This window comes from Bison bison, unplaced genomic scaffold (assembly GCF_000754665.1).
Source record: "Bison bison bison isolate TAMUID 2011002044 unplaced genomic scaffold, Bison_UMD1.0 scf7180017864363, whole genome shotgun sequence".
In the NCBI taxonomy this organism is placed as follows: domain Eukaryota; kingdom Metazoa; phylum Chordata; class Mammalia; order Artiodactyla; family Bovidae; genus Bison; species Bison bison.
This window is the reverse complement of record NW_011494935.1, coordinates 3,428,543-3,441,919: the sequence shown is the minus strand read 5'-3', so window position 1 is coordinate 3,441,919 and position 13,377 is coordinate 3,428,543. Positions and strand designations below refer to the sequence as shown.

Sequence of the window (13,377 nt, the reverse complement as noted above, 5' to 3'; positions counted from 1 at the left end):
GTGGGCGCCTGGAGGCAGGTGTGCCTCCAGGTGGGGGGCGCGAGTGCTTGAGGGGCTCCTGGGTCTCACCCTCCCCCCCCAACCCCAGTCCCAGCCTCCTTTCACACCTGACCCTGGCTCACCCACACTGAGTCGGGTGGATTAATGCAAAACGCAGAAGAATTTTCGCAGAGTACGGGATACAGGGTGGGGGAGATTGCTGTGTTCCGAAATTAATCTTTAATGAGGTTGGAGAAAGGGGTGTGTGCGTTGGGGTTCCGGAAACGTTAACTGTCACTCCTTATAAAGGGAAGAGCATTTATTCAAAATGAGCCTTTTGATTGTTATTCTCAATGTTAGAACTAATTCCCCCTATATAACTGTTCAATACGGAAGCATATTTGGGTAATTACGATAAATTTTAAGAGAAGTTTAAAGAAGAGATGGGATTTTTGTTATTTAACTTTTAATATCAAGATGATGTGGTATAAAAGTGTTCAAATACTAACTTCTAAAACTGGATACAGTTTGAATGGTTGAGTTCACCCATAAACCTCTTTAGCACATTTTCATTTCTTACATTAGGTTGTTTTGGGGCTTTGGTTTATACAGGTGAAGATACTGTGTTCCGAGTCTAGAATTAAGTTAACCTTTTTATTCTCTTCTTTTGCAGATATGAAGTGCAGAGACTCCCATTCACGGCTCTCCATTCTGTTTCCTGCAACAGCACACACTCTGATGGTATTTCACCTGTTTAGAAATGGCTTATTTTAGTGTGTTTTGCTTTTAACTGCTTGCCCTCCCATCAAGACACAAGAATCTTTCCTCGTTTGGGGAAGAAGTGCGTAATAGAAGTATGGGAAAAGATGGGAGCCTTTACCATTACCGCAAACACTTCTCAAAAATTTTTTTTAGTTTTTTTATTTATAAAGAATTTTGGGTTAGGACTTTTGCACTTTTGTTTTCGTAAAACAGAAAGCAGAATAAGACCAGTGTGCTTTCTACTGATGTATTTATTAGCAAGCGAGAGAATGTATGGTCAGTAGTGTGTATGCTATTGAATCAAACAGAAGTGAAGGGCAGTGATTGTGTGAGAATCTGGATTTCAAATCTGCAAAAGGAAGGTGCAAAAAGGTAAGTTGTTTCTGGAAATGGAATCCATATTGCTTTCCTGTTTTGAGGTGCTCATTGTCCAGGTGTTTTGTTTGTTTTTAAAATTTTTCTTTCATAGGAAATTGCAGTTCTGTTTTACCTACAGTACTTCTAATGAACAGCAGCTTTTGTAGCTCTTGTTATGAACCTTTTACATTTTAATGTTTTGAAATAAAAAGATCCTGTCATTAAAGTATTTTTTAAAAAGCCATTAAGGGAACCATATTAACTTTTCATTCCACAAATATTTGTTGAGCACATTTATGTAAGGCACCCTCCTAGCTATTCTGAATACTGTATGTATGAGACACAATCTGACCCTCCTAGAAACGTACATGGGAAGCATACACATTATGGAAGTGAGGAAATAAAACAGTTTTTAAAATTTAGCTCTTTGAGGAAGTATTGGGTCAGTGATTGATTAGTTGAATATCCTTTCATAATATAATTTGGAAAAATAGATCTGCCAATATTATTTTGTAATCTGTGCTTACTTTGCATACTTTCATGCACAGTTTTGGGGTTAAACTGATGATCCAGGAGAGAAATCTTTACAGATTTTACCAAGACTGTGAGTTTAGTCATCAGTTGCTTTAAAAATAGTTTGTATCAGGAATTCCTTCTCCGATCAGTGGGTAGGATTCTGCACTCTCACTGTCTGGACCCGGGTTCCATCCTTGCTCTGGGAACTAGGATCCCACAAGGCCGCATGACCAAGAGATAAATAAAAATAAGTTGTTTCCTATTTGAATTGGCCATTGAGTGAAACCTTTAGGTAGAAATAACAACAGCTTCCTCTATATGGGAGAAGGATATGAAAAAAATAGACTGTATAACTAAATCACTTTGCTGTACACCTGAAATGAACACACACTGCAGATCAACTGGACTCCAACATAAAAATTAAGACAAGAGCTTCCCTGTTTTTTTTTTTTTTTTTTTTTGAGTACCTGTTAAGTAACAGGCTTTGAACCTCATGCTTCAATTCTGGGGATATTTTTCATTTATATGAGAGGAAATTCCATCAGTTTGGCCAGTTATTTAGCTTGTAAATTGCAAAGATTCAGATGTAGTTGATCTGATTCTAAAGCCTGTGCATTTTCTAATTTCATATTAGAAAGGCAGTTGGGCTGGCAAATTTCCTGTTAAGTAGTAAGTAAAGAAGTGCATGCTTCTGAAATATATGCTTATCCTTCTGTTAATAGCTATATCGGATAATACAGAGGTTGTGTATGTTGGAGCCAGGCAGATATTTTTAGTCAGCTCATAGCCATACCTGCTCTAGAGACTCCCCGTTTTCATAGCTGTATACTGGGAACGGAGTAAACTCTGAGGCCTTGGTTCTTGCCTCCTCAGTGAGATGTCAGAAAATAATGAACATTTGGGAGGCTACTAGGTGCCTCCTAGTACGTGGTTTTCTTCAGTCTTCCAATGGGCCAGTTCATGCTTTTATTAATTTTTTTATTCTGACGTGTGGCACAGAAATGTCTTTCAAAGTTGGAAGAGTTGTTCATGTAGCAAGAGTGTCTGATCCTAGAGTACAGGATTTTATATATATATATGTGGCTTGATCAAGAGTCTGCTTTTTGTAAGCATTTGCTTGACATTCTTTACCTTCCTGTCATTGAATTATTTTTTCCTTTATTTTTAGAATTATTTGATTGAAGAAGACATTTTTGAAGAGAATCTTTTTGTGGAAAAGGAGCAGGACACATGTAATTAAAAAAAAAAAAAAACCTAAAGAAAAGAAAGTGGTGCTGAATGGTACATTGATCTGGACAGAGTTTCAGGGTACATGGGTGCTGACTTCTAGCATCTGCCTCTCCAGTTAATACCTTGACTTTGGGCAAATCTCTTTGCCTGTCTGGGATTCAGTCTCTATCTAGTCTTTATGAGGCTAATTCATTTTGACTTAAGGCAATTCACTTTACACACAAATAAGCAAACAAACTTTACACCTCAATTTATAGACCTAAATAGGGTGACCAAGTGGTCTGGTTTTCCTGTACCATCCTATACAGGTACCTGGTTTCCTGTACCTGGTTTGATTGTTGATCTCCTTTCTTTATTCAAAGTAACTTGCTTTGGCAAGTAAAAAACATGGTCACCCTAAAAATGAGGATATTTGAATATCTAGTTAGAACAGATATTGTGTAGTGGAGTATTTGTTTGAAACTGAATGGCTTTAAGTTGAGGCTTGCATTATTTAGTTTATTCTAGGCATATCCACTATTTTATCCTCAGCCCTCTTAGGTAGTTTAAATTAACCCTGTCTACTTTAGCAAAGTCTAATGACAAGCAGATAAAGTAATCAGGTAACTCCCAAATGTAGTTTGGTGTTCCTATTGTCTTTTCTTCCTTAACCTTATGCTTTTGAAATTTTGACTTTGGTACGTTTGTTTCTTCATCTAGCATTATATAGTATTATATAGTAAACATTCCTTCAGGTTGCTAAACCGTCTTAATGCTTATTTTAGACAGAATAATCATTGGTTGTACAATATTTAATTTTCTTATGGTAAATAAACATCCATGGTATTATGGTAAGTGGATGTTCCTTGCTCTGACATGTGTCAACTGTTAGCCAGATTTGTTTTATCATACGCACACCTCCACTGGGTTATTTTGAAGCAAATCGTAAACATCATTTTACCATAAATATTTTGGTACAGATCTCTAAAAAGATAAGGACTTTAAAATTTTAACTGTACTACTGTTGTCATATCTAATATAGTAGCAATTCCTTCACATCATAATATGCAGTCAGCGTCTCAAAATTAACATCTAAGTTTTGTTCAAATCAGAATTCAAGTAAAGTTTATTACATTGCAATTGGTTAAGTTCCTTAAGGTTTTCATCTGTAGTTCTCCTACCATTACTTTTATTCCCTTGCAGTTTATTTGTTAATCCATAGCCTTTTTGGTAGAATTTTCCACATTGTGAGTTTCTTCCAATTACATCCCCTTGGATGCATTTCCATAACATTTTAAAAATAGTTCTTTTCCCTCAGGAGTAAACAGATGGGACAACTGTAGCCCCCTACAGGCCCCCAAGGGCCTTGTTTTGGGTCAGTAGAAATGATACAATATCTTTTGCCTGCCTGCAGACTTCTAGGCCTCTCCCTTAAACACACCTCCAACTTTAGTAATTCCAAACATAGAAAAGTTTAACCAGGCGAGATAACTTGCTGAGGGCAAAAGCCTTCAGCCAGAGCTTCTCAATCTATACTTGAAACAAAATAAAAGTCTTTCTGTAAGTTGTGACTGACTCTTTGCCCCACCAGGCTTCTCTGTCCATTGTATTCTCCAGGCAAGAATACCGGAGTGGGTTGCTGTTTCCTTCTCTAGGAGATCTTCCTGATTCAGGGATCAAACTCAGGTCTCTTGCTTGGCAGGCAGATTCTTTACCACTGAGTCTTTTGAAGGGACATATGTATGAAACCTGTGGTTTCTTTCTATAAGAGGGATCTTTAAACTGTTTGTTACTATTCTTCACATCTTTAAAGTTATAAAGCTACGTTGAAGTCCTAAAAAATCTTTCTGATCCCGTATTTTGGGAACTGATATGAATTAAGGGATCATGAAGTAAATGCTTAACGCTTAAAAGTCCTTGTGCGTTTTTAATTTTGTGGTACGTACTTATTAAAGATTGTAGCTAGTTGTATTTTGGAAATGATCTTTTACAAAACTGACTTTTGTATATGCAGGTTGTATTAATAAGAACTGAGGTGATTTCTTAATAGACAACTTCAGATTTCACTAAATTCTTAAGACAGTTTATAGATTTACTTGTTTTTTTAAGGAAATATAAACCAAGACAATAATTTTTTTTCTTTACAGACATCATGAAACGTATGGTGCAATAGCCCTACTTTTGGTGGGAAAAATATACAGCCATTCTGGTGAAGCAGTGAGTAGTGGTATGAGTAGCTTATACTAAGTGTCCAGGCTGAGAATTTAGGCCCTGAAGTAGTATGCTTGAATAATTGTGTTGAGTTGTGCATATTTGAAACACTTAAAAATATTTTTGATTATTCTGCTTATATCCAAACGTGTTGATAAAGAATTTCGACAGTAAAATAGCGTGGAGATGAGTGCCAATCATTTGACCCAGGCAGCTTTAGGACAGCCACTGCTGTACTTGTATATATATTGTATTGAGAGTGAACTCTTCATTGCTGGTTGGACTACAGTGATTTTTTTGGAAGTGATTAGTTATTGAACATTAAAAGTCTAGTTTGAATGTAAAGAATCTTGTAATATCATAGTATTGAAAATGAATTTTGTAGACTAGATAACTAGATGTGTTACACACAAATTATGCCAGGCATGTTTTTTTGGAGTTGGGTCTCCAATAAAATGAGGTTAAATTTCAGCCTTTTATGTGTGAATAAGACCATACTTCACTGTGTACTGTCTTAAAGCAATGCTCTTGATGGAACTAAGTTTAATCTTCCTGAGATCAGCTTTTCTGTGGGGGGCCATTAAAGAATTTGTGTTCATCTTCTCTGTTATGGCTGAGTTAATTTCACATTGATTAAAAATGAAAGATATTTTTAGTAGTTAACTTGTGCCTCCGAAGTACATCCTTGTTTCTTGATATTTATTGGTCCCATTCTATCTTAATTCCCTCATTAGTTCAGGCACACCAGAACAGAGCTTGCTTTAGTGGCAGATCATGCAGGAAAGTGGAGGTTAAATTATACTCTGGATGGATTTAATAGAGAATGTTTTGGCTAAAATCTTTTGAGCAGTTTTTCTCAAAACAAATGTGCTTTAAGATTTCTGAGCTTCGCTCCACCAATTTGTTTTTAACAAGCTGATTCTGATACAGATGACTCTTAGAGCATATTTGGAGATAACTGACTTTTAGGGGTAGTTTTGCCAAGATAGTAGGACCATAAATTTGTTAAACCTGTTTTTAAAGTTATTGGGTAATTTGACTGGAATGTAGTTACAAAGCAAGCAATACATGGGCCACTTGGGTGGCAGGTCAGATCCTTTGTGGAGAACTGGTAATTAGACTTGCAAATTGTTCCTTAAGTCTGGTTGCCCACTAGAAGTTTAAGAAGTCAATTTTTGTCTCTTTACCTTTGGACCAAGTGGCCTTAACAAAATTGTGGGGTCTTTTAGCCTTTTTTAAAACAAATAATTCCTATAATATTTGACTTCTCTTTTCTGCTTATTCCCACCATTTAAAAAGGTTGCCAAGCTTTACTTTCTATAATTAACAATAGTTACTATGTATTTCCCACTCCCATTCGAGGCACTGTGCCAGGTACTTTGTAGATATTGTTTCATTTTACTCTAGGAAGTCCAATGAAGTTAAATTCTATTAATCTTCATTTTACAGATTAAGACACCAAGGCTCAGAGATTAAGTTAATTGCCTAAAACTATAAGTGGTAGGAATTAGCAGGTGTATCGAAGACACCTTTTTGCTCATGGAATAAGATGAACAGCTGATAGTCACAGTGGTTTGTGAGAACTACATTTTGTGATTTGAATAGGAAAGCACTGAGGAGCCATTTTTTTTTTTTTTTTTAAGTCTTTATTGGATTTGTTACAATATTGTTTCTGTTTTAGATTTTGGTGTTTTGGCCAAGAGGCATGTGGGATCTTAACTTCCCAAGGAGGGATCGAACCTCCTTGCCCGGCATTGGAAGGCGAAATCTTAACCACTGGACCATCAGGGAAGTCCCCGAGGATGTGTTTTTGAATGACATACAATTCTTTAAGATTTACAAACAGCCTTGTTCTACTTCGAATACATATAACTATTTTTTCCCATTGTCATTTAGCTTACAATTGTGGTGGGGAGTTACCCTGCTAGGTAGAAATGGCAGAGCGCTCTGTTCTCACGCCACCAAGAGTAGCTGCTTGACTTTAAATTGTGAGCTGCTTTTCAGTTAGTTCAATTTAGTGAACTCTTTGGGGCATTTTTGAAAATGGGGTTTCTTCTTCATATATGGTCCTAGGTCTTAAATGTTTTGCCTTGGTTGGCCTGGTCCTGGCAACAGTGGAGTCTGCTTCATGGGAGGAATCACAAAATGTCAGATTGGAAGCTTGTTGAGCACAAGATCACATTGATTAAGTGCTGGATGATTGAGTTGGAAAAGACTTTAAAGACTAACCTATAGTAAGTTGTTGGAAACCTGTTTGTGGTAAAACAGAAATAGTGAAATTAATTAGTTGCTTTTAAAAAAGTCCATCCATTGAGAAATAACTTAGACCTCTGTGTGATAGATCCTATTGGATATAATACAGAAATATCAAAAGTACATAGAAATAATAATGGAAACATAGAGAACTTAAGACTATGTATTGGTGTCTTAGAGCCAGGACCAAGGGAATTCTTTCCAAGTGTTTGAAAACTGATGAGTATTTTGTTGATAATTAAGATTCTTTTATTATACCAGTGTTCATTTTCAAGTATCTTTCTCTAAGTGATGTTATACAAAAGTGAAGTCAAGATTTGTCAGCTCTTAAAAACGTTTTGCCGCTTCATGGTCATTATCATTTTCTTGGATGGTTATTTTAAAAGAATTTACTGTTAGGGAGTTAAATAATTTGAGTACCATACAGATGTTATGACCATTTTGCTTTGAAAAAGAAGGAAGTGTGTTTTCTTTATAGTTGTTTCCATATTTCCAGAATATCCAGGTAAGTAGTTGTTTTTAGAGCAGCAGTTACCAGCCTTTTGGCACCAGAGACTGGTTTCATGGAACAGTTTTTCCCTGGACTGGGGTCGGGGGGTGGTTGCAGGATGATCCAAGTGCATTACATTTCCTGTACACTTGATTCTATTGTTATTGTATCAGCTTCACTGGAGATCATCAGGCATTAGATTCCGGAGGTTGGGGACCCCTATTTCAGAGGATTAGTTGAAGGTATGTGAGTGGGAGCTTAAACTGTAAATTATTCACGATTAACCTCTTTTTTCTTTTCCTCCAAAAACTGTATTTATGAAAGGGAATTGCATGGACTTTTCAGAAGATGGAGTAGATCCTTAGGATTACAGAGATGTTCTTTTAAAACTTATGCAGCCTGTCCATGCTCCCCACCCCTAGTTAATTTTTCCTGGCATTCTTGTTCATAATATGTGGATGTTTTGTTTTTATGTTGCTAAAGTCATCTTCCCTCCCTCCCTCACCCATTTGGGTACCCACAGTCCTTGCAGATTGCCTTTATAACACTTGGGGCTTTTAATTAAAAATATCCATTTACTCGGTTAACAAAATTGAATATATTTTATTTTTTAAATATTGTTTTATTTATTTAGGCTAGGCTGTACAGATTCCCAACCAGGGATCTTAGTTCCCCAACCTGGGATCAAACCCATGCCCCCTTTAGTTAAATGCAGAGTCTTAACAACTAGACCACCAGGGAAGTCTCAGATATGTATTAATTTTACTATAATAATAGTTACCATATATTATACCTGCTGCTGCTAAGTCACTTCAGTCATGTCTAACTCTGTGCGACCCCATAGACGGCAGCCCACCAGGCCTAGTATACAGTAATTATTTATACTCTTAATTAATCTTGACAATTCTATCAAGTTACTTCAATTCCAATGTTGAAAAAGCTCTGAAACCAATTTTCTGTTAAATTTTTTGGTGGCAAAACCTAACCTGACTGAAGTTATATGAGGATATTATATGTGTTTATCCCATTTAGCATGAAGTTGTTTCATTTCACCGCTGAACTAGTAATATGCTTGATGAATCAGTGCTTATTATCTTTTGAAAGCTGGGAAAAATTCTGAGGCCTGTCCACCTCGATGGGGTTCAGAAAACAGTATGTGGGCCTGTTAGCTCCTCCACTCCCTTAGAGGTGGAGGAGAGGGGTTAAGTAGCTTGATGAAGTAAGGGGAAGCAGCAGTAGTGTGCTTAAGATTCTGATTTTGGGGGCAACTGCCTGGATTTGTATCTTGGCTGTACTGCTAACTAGCTATGTGATCTTGGGAATGTGATTACACTCTGTGCTTTAGTTTTTCATCAGCTACAAATTGTGATGATTAATCAGTTGCTGTAAATAGAATAGTGCCTAGCACAAAGTACTATATAGTTGTTAACTATTCATAGTTTTATGAAGTAGCTATTAAGTGGCAGAACTAAGATGACAGCAGCTGTTACAGTCATTTAAATAGGTTTGCTTGAATAGCCACCCAACCTAATGCATTGTGGCCTGCAGTATAATCTGCATCTTCAAATAACTTGAAAACGTCTGTAAGCTTCAAGTAATACTGGTGAAGTATAACTTTCCTATTTTAATAAGGAAGGATGACATTTATATTTTATGAAGGAGTGAGATAAGTAGGAGTTTTCATGATGGATGGTGAGGGATGTGTCTCAATTTTTTCTTCCAGTAACCCCTTGGGGCAGGTGGATTTTGAGGGAATTATGGGCTTTGTCATGAAGAGAAAGTTACAGTGTCATTTGGGAAATTTAGTCCTGCTTATTACATGCTTCTAAAACATAATTGAAAAGGGCTCACTTTTGATGAAGACAAATTTCAAACTTAGGGAACGGAAGATGTTTTGTGTTCTTTTTACTTATTAAATGGTGGGACCAGACTAGAACAGCTGAACTTTTTAACAAGTGATTTGTACTTTTGGTCCCATCACTATGTAATCAGAAACCTGCACTGGCATTGTCTTTTTAGGAGACTAGTACTCTTCTTCCCTTGCACTCTTACCTAACCCTCCCTCATACACACGCTCATCAACATGTCCTCTTTTCCCACTATATGGATTATCTGTGTTTTATTGCTTGTGTAAGCCTCTGAACTGTCTCCTATGGAAGGGGGTGTCAGTTTGCTGATGGGTAATTCCTGTGCTGCATCTTATCACCTGTTGGCTTTTTATTTTTTGCTTTTTTATTTTTTTTCTAAAAAACAAATGTGGCTTTACTAAAATTTACAAACTCCCAAGTTGTTAGCACTAGTTACAGTGAAGCTTTACAAAAAAAAGAAAGAAAAAGGGGCTTCCCTGGTGGCTCAGAGGTTAAAGCGTCTGCCTCCAATGTGGGAGACCCGGGTTCAATCCCTGGGTTTGGAAGATCCCCTGGAGAAGGAAATGGCAACCCACTCCAGTATTCTGTACTGGAATTCTCCAGTACTGGAGAATCCCATGGACGGAGGAGCCTGGTAGGCTATAGTCCGCGGAGTTGCAAAGAGTCAGACACGACTGAGCAACTTCACTTTCACTTTACAAAAAAAATAGCACATCTTATTAAGTATTTCCCACCATTAAAATGCCTTGTAGCCATTTTCAGGGACCTTAATGACTTCAATGTCTTTAAGGCTCGTAACATGGCTTTCCTATTGCCAGCATTTTCTAAATTTCTGCAGAAACACATTCAGGTAAGCAGATTCTTTGGCTGGCTTAAGTTTTTTGCTTTTTTAAAACCTAACTTTAGTTGGTTACCAACATTCAAAAACAGGCAACCACTCTCTGCCACTCCTGTTTTGCTCTTTACTTAATCTGCTTGGGCCCTTCTAGGTATAGTCTATTGCAAGGCTCATTGCCTAGCCACTAATCCTCAGTGCTTTCTTTCCCTCTAGTCTAGAACCCTTTTTTAGCAGGGACTCATGCATTCTGTCTCACCTACTGCAGTTGATCCTAGGGCTGGGAACTAGTTTTATACTATCTGACTAATTAGCATACTTGTATTTGAATAGATTTTGTGCTTAGTGGTACTTGAGGTGAGTTTGTGGGCATTTATGTTTAAGCAGAACAAATTTTCTTTTTTATATACTTCTTTGGAGGTTTTAATTTTTTTCCTCCTTGTCTTGTCTGTGCCACAGCATCCCTAGTTTCCCAACTAGGGACCAAACCCGTGTACCCTGCAGTGGATGCTTGGAGTTTTAACCACTAGACCACCAGGGAAGTCCCTGCTTGAAAGTTTTGAGGGAACTGAGGTGTAAACTAAATTTAAGATTATACTTTTTAGAATAATTTTTACACTTTGAAATAATCTCAAAATAGAGAACTTAAACTCTTTTATCCTAGCTGCACTGATTTTTAACGTTTTGCCACATTTGCTTTATCATTCATTATATAAACACGTTTTTCTCTTGAACTGTTTGAGAGTAGGTTGCATACATCATCTCTCTTACCCCTTAATATTTGAGCATTTATTTACTAAGATCAAAGATATTTTCCTACATAACCACAGCATAGTTTTCAAATTCAGGAAATGTTGATAAGAGAACATTTATCTGTTTTGTAGCTCATGTTTCATTACTTTGTCAATTTTCCCAAAAGTGTCCTTTAAAACTTTTTCCTTGAGTAAATGTACTGCATTTAGTTGCAGTATAATATAGAATGTATGAAATGGGGACTCTTCCTCCCTTTAGTTGCCTGTTCTTACTCACCAGAGGCTCAGGTTATACAGGCAATGTTGTGTGCTCAGGGCACCAGGTCTGTGGTCATGTGGCCTCACTGGTGATGTTCCGTTTGAGTCTTCTCTCAGGTCAGGGTGTTGTTCTGTTATTCTCCATCATAATTACTATTTCCCTTGCAGTAATAATTCCTTTATCACCATGGAAATATACTGCTTCTCATCAAACTTGCCCCTCTTCATTAGACAATTAAAAAAATTTAATTGTGGTAAAAACATAAAATATACTCTTTAAGTGTATGTAGTTCAGCAGTGTTAAGTACATTCATATTGTTGTGAAGCAGATCTTCAGAACTTTTTATCTTAAAAAACTGAAACTTTGTACCCATTAAGTAACTCCTGTGAGTTTGACTACTATCAGTGGAATTGTACTGTCTTTTTGTGATGGACTTATTTCACTTAGCATTATGTTTTCAAGGATAATACATGTTGTAGCATGTGATAGGATTCCTTTCTTAAGTCTGAGTCATAGTGCATTGTACTTTATACATTTGTCTGTAAATAGGCATTTGGGTTGTTTCCATCTTTAGCCTATGGTGAATGCTGCTATGTATGTGTGTGTGCAAATATCTTTGAGATACCTTTTTTTTCTTCTTCCAGTTATTGGCTAAATACTCAGAAGTAGATGTGTTTAATTTTTTGAAGCATATATGTACATTATATTTTAATTTTCTACCTCACGTAGCTGATATTGAACTAATTTCATTTGACCTAACAACCAATCTTGCAGAGATGCACTGTGAACCAAAATCAGCTTGCTTTAGTTTTCCCTCCCTTATGATTGAACCTATTGGTGATTTAAGGAGGGAGGTAGATTTCTGAAAACATCTGCTTGAAATAAGTACATCTAGATATTTTAAAAAATGGGTTAATTTCATATAATTTTTTCCTACTGTAGGTTTTTATAAGAGAAAAGAATTCTGAGAGAGAAAGGTTTCCCTTTGTCTTTCCTTCATACACTTGAATGGAGGGAGGTTTGGTTCAAACGGAACTCTGGCGTCTGTCTCAACTAACTTGCCTGAACTTCTTTTCTGAGCAATTGTTTCACATCTGCATTGGCTGAAGATTCTTTTTCATAGTGATTTTCTCTTGCTTTGACACAAAATAACTATTAAGCCCCATTATTTGCCCTCAGAATTTTGATATTCATTACTCCTAGATTATTAAGATGATGGCTAGTTTTAAACTAGTTCTGAACTAAATTCACAGGAATCCACAGAAGTAGGGCAGGGAGGTCTCCTGTCTACTTTATATCCAAAAGCTATTTTTAATTAAGCTATAATACCTGAATAATTTTCCTTTAGAAGATTTGGGTACTAAAGATTGGAAATGGATAGGAGTTAGAATGAGTTGTTGCTAATGTGTTAATAAATATCCTCATGCTGCACAAAGAAGGAGAGGGGAAAGAGAGATGGTTTGAATCTTTCTACTCAACGCTTGAAGTATTTGTAAAAAGTTCTTTTGGAAAAAGCTCATGCAAGGGATACTAGTCTGCTTTCTTCCTCTCCACTGATCATTAAAATCTTCCTCTGCTGAGGCCACCCTTTGAGCATTCACATGGGACATAAATATCTTCACTTTAGAAAAAGGTAAAGCAGATATACTTGCTAAAAATTTAGATCCTGTGTTCCAGCCTAGGAGAGTCTTCACATTCAGTCTTGGGGCAGGGCTTAAGAATCTCCCTTTTCAAACACCGTTGAGTCATGGTGTGTTGTAGATTTCCCCAACTGTATTTGAGAAATTAGATTTTAGGGTTTTTAGAAGACCATAGTTTTGTTGCTACTTTATATTCTTATTAAGGTTACAGTTTCATAAGTCATTGGCTTTCATACTTGAGCATAG

At 36.7% G+C, this 13,377-nt stretch overlaps 1 protein-coding gene across 4 annotated transcripts in view; it reads left to right on the top strand.

Annotated features, from left to right (window-relative positions):
* The window catches only part of PWWP2A (PWWP domain containing 2A), a 34,295-nt gene that overhangs the window by 802 nt on the left and 20,116 nt on the right, over positions 1-13,377 (top strand). The gene's annotated exons all lie outside the window — the stretch shown is intronic.